Genomic DNA, 7,265 nt, shown 5'->3' with positions numbered 1-7,265 from the left:
GAGATGCATTATTTGAATGCTTGGCCAAAGAGATGTGTCTTTAATCTAGATTTAAACATAGAGAGTGTGTCTGAACCCCGAACGTTATCAGGAAGGCTATTCCTGAGTTTGGGAGCCAAATGTGAAAAAGCTCTACCTCCTTTAGTGGACTTTGCTATCCTAGGTACTACCAAAAGTCCAGAGTTTTACGACCTTAAGGAGCGTGATGGATTGTAGCATGGTAGAAGACTAGTTAGGTACGCAGGATCTAAGCCATTAAGGGCCTTATAGATAAGTAATAATATTTTGTAACTGATACAGAACTTAATGACTCTTGTGATTCAACAGATGATTCAGTTTTCACACCAAACCCAGTTCAATTACCTAGTTCAAGTTTTCAGTTCAGTTCAGTCTGTATCAGTAAAGAGTTTATGTGTGTTTGTGCAAATAATGTTTGTAACAGTCTGTAGCAATGATGAAATTGAAGAGATGACTGGTGATGACTTGCAGTGACTTGTGATGACTTGAGATGACTTGTAATAATGAAATGAACAGCTGGGGCAGGACAGTGTAAGAAGGGAAAATTAACTCTTTTATTTTAGCTCAGGTTTTCAGAGGGGGGAATCGAATCTTAAGATTCAAAATCAACCTGATTGAACTGATTCCAAAATTGATAGTTTACACTTTATCAACAGTCGTCTAGCGAGACACTAACATCAGTATATCTTACCAGCTTGAATATTTGTACTATCCCTGGCCAAAGGCTAATAAATGCTTGTGATCATTTATAAGCTACGAGCTAGGTAACTAAGGATCTGAGCAGAGTTTAACTTTAAAATTCACAACACAAGACAATAATTCTTATAATGAAACAAAAGTTTATTGGCTATTCTAGATTACATTAAACTAAACTAATGAAAACACACACACATACCCACACACATACGGTTGAAAGGATGATGATTTTAACGGAGTTCTGAGGAAGTTCTCAAAGTTCTAACACTCGTTTTCTATGAGTTCTTTAAATTCAACCTGAGAAAACTCATAAAAGCAGAGACTTAGCTTATGTTTACTGCTTAATTAGTACAGCACTGATTTCAGCAGATAGAAGACTTTGTTACTTGCGTTTGCACTGGGAAGCTGAACTGAGTTTCCTTGTTGGCTGATTGAGGGAATCGCAGCGCCTTTGATTGGTTGCTGATCTGTCGTTTGGATGACAGTTGTAGTTTGTAGTTGTAGTTGTAGATGTAGTTTCAGGGGATGCCCTCCTGATGAATGGGGTTTCCTGGTGGCGCAGAGGCTTTGGCAGTTCTTCTGAAATAATCTGAGTTTGTAAGACTTTAGGCTTTTGAAGATCTCTGGCAGTCACAAAGTTTCAACTGAAGTGTTTGAGTTCTGGATGACCCGATCGCTTGATGGTGCAGCGTGTGTGCGCAACTTGAAGCGCGATTTAATACAAGGGCGAAAAAGGCACTCAATCTGTTCGGACATTGGGCTTTTGATCCAGCTATGGCCCGCACCATCAGCAGATCTATAGCAGCTCTGTTGGCAGCAGAGATACTCCTGTGGTTGACCCTGTCTGATATGAAAGAGAAGGACAGGGTCTTCCTCATGGACGCCCCGCTTGCGCCTTCTGGCCTGTTCGGAGACGCCATCAATTCCGTCGTCGACAGGTTTCAGGAAGCTCGTAAACAGGCGGTGGTGTTTCAGCGGTTCCTGAGCTCGCCCATCCATTGGACTGATTACACACGTGATTAAGAGCGTGGTCAAGCTGAAGGCGTTCCCATAGCGTTTCGACGCAGCGTCTCATTCCCTCGGGGAACCATGGTTGCATGCGTAACCTAGAGATGTTTCATCCCTTTATGGTTGTTTATTTAAAGTCTCTGGGATTCATTTGCCTGTCAACATAACTATTTGTAAAATCTTTGAGGACACTTAACTGCTCCTATTCACTCGTGCTGTTCATTGGGATCATTTGTACTCACTCTGGTGTCTGTATACTTGACACAGCACTACAGTACTTGACATTAGGCTTCCTATATTGGACCGTTAAGATGACAGACAAAAAAAAAAGTTTTTTTTTAAATATACCTCTACAATTAATTATTAAAACATAAATTGTGTGCATTGTCCTGCAGTGTTTGAACTCCATAGTGAATGATTCTTCAAATCAGGTTTGTTATCGCTTTTACTTTACTTAGTAAGCAGACACACCATTTTCACCTGCTAGACCAAAAAATAGGTGTAAAAATTGGAAAATCACAAAGTGATTATCAACACTGCTTTAAAACAAAAGCAACTAAAAGGAAGGATTCAGCCATTCAACCTACCTAAACATAAAACAGGTATTTTCTCCTCTTATTTTTGCTGATTTAAAGCTGCTTATAATCTGAAGATTATATACTGCATCATTGTGTCATCCGGGATGTTTGTTTCTCCTCTGTTCTCCTTTTGGGATACATTTCCTTTTGTGCAATGTGTCTTGTTTGGTTCTCCGAGCATCTGTCAAATCTCACCCGGGATTAGAAGCACTGTATATGTACACACAGCGTGCTCTGAGATTTCTTCAGGCTTTTTCTTCTTCAATTATTTATTTTCTTTCTCTTTCCACTCCAGACTAATGTTTGAGAAACAGCCGGAGAACATTTCTTGCGTGCATGGAGCAAAGACCACATGGCAAATGATGATGCTGATGTCTCAATATTGCATGAATGGAAGAAAAGGGTCAAAACTTTCACATCTGACCCTTTGGGTGGATTGGTTTAGTTTGGCTGTTTCTTTCAGGATGGTTTTCTTTATTGTTTGTGATATGTCACGTGCATTTGTGAAATGTTTACACATTGTTTCTGGTCGTTTTGTAAACATATATTACTGTCTTATATATATATATATATATACACAGTATCTCACAGAAGTGAGTACACCCCTCACCTTTTTGTAAATATGTTATTATATCTTTTCATGTGACAACACTGAAATGACACTTTGCTACAATGTAAAGTAGTGAGTGTACAGCTTGTGTAAATGTGCTGTCCCCTTAAAATAACTCAACACATAGCCATTAAAGTCTAAACCGCTGGCCACAAAAGTGAGTACACCCCTAAGTGAAAATGTCCAAACTGGGCCCAAAGTGTCAATATTTTGTGCACCCACCATTATTTTCCAGCACTGCCTTAACCCTCTTGGGCATGGAGTTCACCAGAGCTTCAAAGGTTGCCACTGGAGTCCTCTTCCACTCCTCCATGACGACATCACAGAGATGGTGGATGTTAGAGACCTTGCGCTCCTCCACCTTCCTTTTGAGGATGCCCATGCTTGGCCAATCCATCACCTTTACCCTCAGCTTCTTTAGCAAGGCAGTGGTCATCTTGGAGGTGTGTTTGGGGTCGTTATCATGTTGGAATACTGCCCTGCAGCCCAGTCTCCGAAGGGAGGGAATCATGCTCTGCTTCAGTATGTCACAGTACATGTTGGCATTCATGGTTCCCTCAATGAACTGTAGCTCCCCAGTGACGGCAGCACTCATGCAGCCCCAGACCATGACACTCCCACCACCATGCTTGACTGTAGGCAAGACACACTTGTCTTTGTACTCCTCACCTGGTTGCTGCCACACACGCTTGACACCATCTGAACCAAAAAAGTTTATCTTGGTCTCATCAGACCACAGCACATGGTTCCAGTAATCCATGTCCTTAGTCTGCTTGTCTTCAGCAAACTGTTTGCGGGCTTTCTTGTGCATCATCTTTATAAGAGGCTTCCTTCTGGGACGACAGCCATGCAGACCAATTTGATGCAGTGTGCGGCATATGGTCTGAGCACTGACAGGTTGACGCCCCACCCCTTCAACCTCTGCAGCAATGCTGGCAGCGTCTGTTTCCCAAACACAACCTCTGGATATGACGCTGAGCACGTGCACTCAACTTCTTTGGTCGACCATGGCGAGGCCTGTTCTGAGTGGAACCTATCCTGTTAAACAGCTTGGCTACTATGCTGCAGCTCAGTTTCAGGGTCTTGGCAATCTTCTTAATGCCTACGCCATCTTTATGTAGAGCAACAATTCTTTTTTTCAGATCATCAGAGAGTTCTTTGCCATGAGGTGCCATGTTAAACTTCCAGTGACCAGTATGAAAGAGTGATAGCGATAACACACAATTTAATACACCTGCTCCCCATTCACTCCTGAGACCTTGTAACACTAATGAGTCACATGACACCGGGGAGAGAAAATGGCTAATTGGGCCCAATTTGGACATTGTCACTTAGGAGTGTGCTCACTTTTGTGGCCATTGGTCTAGACACGAATGGCTGTGTGTTGAGTTATGTTGAGGGGACAGCAAATGTATTAATTTTTTTCTTAAAACTTGCATTTTGGCTTTTTGCATCAGTCTTGCCAAATGATACATCAGCTTTGATGGTGGCAATTATAAAACAATCCAGGAAAAAAATTATGGTTTTGACTAAAGCATCACTTTAGTTCACAGCGGTGATTTCACATTGATTTAATTTAACACAGTGAGAGTGACAAACACATTTTCCAAATAACATTTTGCACAATGTTTATTTCACTTAAAAAAAAGTTTTTTTTTTTTTTGTGGAGCACAAAAGGGCATGTTCATATGAATGTTAATGCTGGTCTTCTTCATATAATGAAAGCAGACAGTGATCAGATGCTCCAAAAATATGACACAGAACATGTGAATCGTATCTGAAGTTCACTTAAAGCAGTGTCCTCATAAACCACATAAACATGCACACACACACACACAAATTTATAAAATACCCATGTTATTATACAAATGTGTGTGTGTGTGTGTGCATGTTTATGTGGTTTATGAGGACACAAATTTGTATAATAACATGGGTATGACATAGGTATTACAACGAGAAGGTGCTTTATGAGGACATTTTCAGTGTCCCCGTAATTCAAAAGGCTTATAAATAATTCAGAATGAGTTCTTTTGAAAATCTAAAAATGCAGAAAGTTTCCTTTAAGGGGTAGGTTTAGGGGTAGGGTTGGTGTAGGGCAATAGAAAATACTGTTTGTACAGTATAAAAACCATTACGCCTATGGAGAGTCCCCATAAACCATAAAAACAAACCTGTGTGTGTGTGCGTGTGTGTTAGTAGTTAGTATTTTCACACAAATTAATATAACAGATCAGTTTATTTATGGAAGCCCGTTTCCGCCACTAAATAAAAAAATATAATACGAGAAACTAAGTCATTATTATGAGAAAATAAGTCATTATTTCGAGAAACTAAGTCATTATTACGAGAAAGTTTCTCATTATAACGAGATACTAAGTCATAATTTTGAGAAAGTTTCTCATTATTATGACTTACAGAATTATATTTTTTTATTTAGTGGCGGAAACGGGCTTCCATAGTTCATTGGTTAATAACAAGTTTTTTTGTTTTTTTTTGCAGTTCCTTGCACTACAACATATTATGACCTGAAAACAATTTTGCCAAACCAAATGTAAACTAATACATATTGGTGTTTGCATCACATAAGCAGCTTCTGTTTGGCTTCTCTGACAAAGTAAACTTGCTCGATTAGCACACCCAGTGCAGTGTTGCACTTGTGATGCATTATTACTTCAGCAAACTAAACATTTAGCTTTTGCAGCATTTATTTGATCAAAACACTTATTTGAACACTTGTTATCTGATGCAATGGCATGGATACATTTTAGGTACAATTTAAATCAGGCCACAGTCCTGTTCCTTGAAATCTAGCGACCTGCAGACTGCAGTTCCAGCCCTAATTAAACACACCTGTCTGTAAGTATCAAGTGCCCTGCATATTTTAATTAGCTGGTTTATGTGTGTTTGATCAGGGTTGAAGCTGAACTTTGCAGGAAAGTGCATCTCGATTTCATAGTTACCATTTCATATAAATCCAAACAGTCATGCTTAAAGATTACCATCTCAAAATATATACACAAAGGCATTAAAATATGATACATATGTAAACGAACTAATGAATGAATAAATATAAACAAATAAACAAACATAAATAAATAAATAAATACATAGTATTCTATATAATACTTGGACACCTTACTTAGACACACGTCTACATGTCATGTTACTTTCAGATCAACCCATTAATTAATCAATCAATCAATAAAAAAAAGAAGAAACAAAAGAAAAACAAATCACATAAGTTTCTGAAGAAGAAACTTTGAAAGTTCATCATATTGATTAAAACCCAAACATTCCATCAAATTTCTCCATCTTCTAAAAACAGCCAATGTTTCCCTTTGTTTTACCTGTCTCTGTATATTTTGACTTTCACTTCTCAAATGGAATCTGAATTTTATTTTTCCTCACCAGCTAAACACCCACTGGCTCAGCCTGCTACAGTAGCCATGACATAAACTCTTTCTATTGGCTGCACAGAGGTATACACATGCATAGGTTGGCAGGCAGGCATTTGGACGGAAGGCAATAATTTGACTTTTTATGGTCTTAAGCCTTCCATGGAAGAGATACATATTGTTTGATGTGCTGAAAAACGAAACAACAAAGTTGGTGTGCCTATGACAGCCACCAGAGGGCACTCCTCCCAGATCATTGTTTTTGTATTGGACTTAATTTCTCAGTACCCTTGCCTGGACTATCATTCCTCATTGTTTTCAGCTGTGTGTAATTTACCTGTTTAGCTCAAGCCCCTGCCCCTTTTGTCTAAAAGTGTAAAGTGCTCCTCTCTTCTCATAGTAAATTATTATTATTATTATTATTATAAATAACAATACGCTTCTATGCCATGTGCCACTAACAATAATAATAAACCCAAATTAAAATATTTTGATTTTGGCTGACGTAAGGTTATTTAGGCGGAGGTGGAGAGGTAGGCGGATTTACCTTTACAGCGCTATGCAGCAGTATCTTAGCTGCGAGTCTTTAAAATGTGAGCAGCAGACAGGTAACGTGGAAAATGGAGATTTATCCTACCATAATGCTGTTGTAAACTTAGCGAATGCGGTAGCATGCGAGTTATTCTTAATTATAACATAAGTATCACTCGATTGCTGCCACATTTCTGACATTGACATTTCATTTGTTTTATCCAAGGCCATTAAACGGCGCTAGCATAGTTTAGCATGTTCTCATGTCATTAGCTCAAAGAAATGCATTTAGTGAAATTAAAGCTAATTCCACATCCAACTGTAGGATATTAGACCGAATCAGACAATGTAAGATTTGATAAAGAACAGTTGAAACACGAGGAGCCCAAATTCCACAGAGGCCCAAGACACAGGATGTTCATAAATCAG

General features: G+C 39.0%; 1 long non-coding RNA gene across 1 annotated transcript in view; it reads left to right on the top strand.

The window, feature by feature from the left end:
* Window positions 1–4,179: 4,179 nt before the first annotated feature.
* Window positions 4,180–7,265, top strand: part of LOC107568485 (uncharacterized) — a 17,884-nt gene continuing 14,798 nt past the window's right edge. Inside the window, exons 1-2 of the long non-coding RNA XR_001606763.1 lie at window positions 4,180–4,321; window positions 5,110–5,112. This is a non-coding gene — a long non-coding RNA (uncharacterized lncRNA). The remainder of the gene's footprint in view (window positions 4,322–5,109; window positions 5,113–7,265) is intronic.

This window comes from Sinocyclocheilus grahami, unplaced genomic scaffold, assembly GCF_001515645.1.
Source record: "Sinocyclocheilus grahami isolate Dianchi unplaced genomic scaffold, SAMN03320097.WGS_v1.1 scaffold1249.1, whole genome shotgun sequence".
Taxonomy (NCBI): domain Eukaryota; kingdom Metazoa; phylum Chordata; class Actinopteri; order Cypriniformes; family Cyprinidae; genus Sinocyclocheilus; species Sinocyclocheilus grahami.
This window is presented reverse-complemented; position numbering and strand designations above follow the sequence as displayed.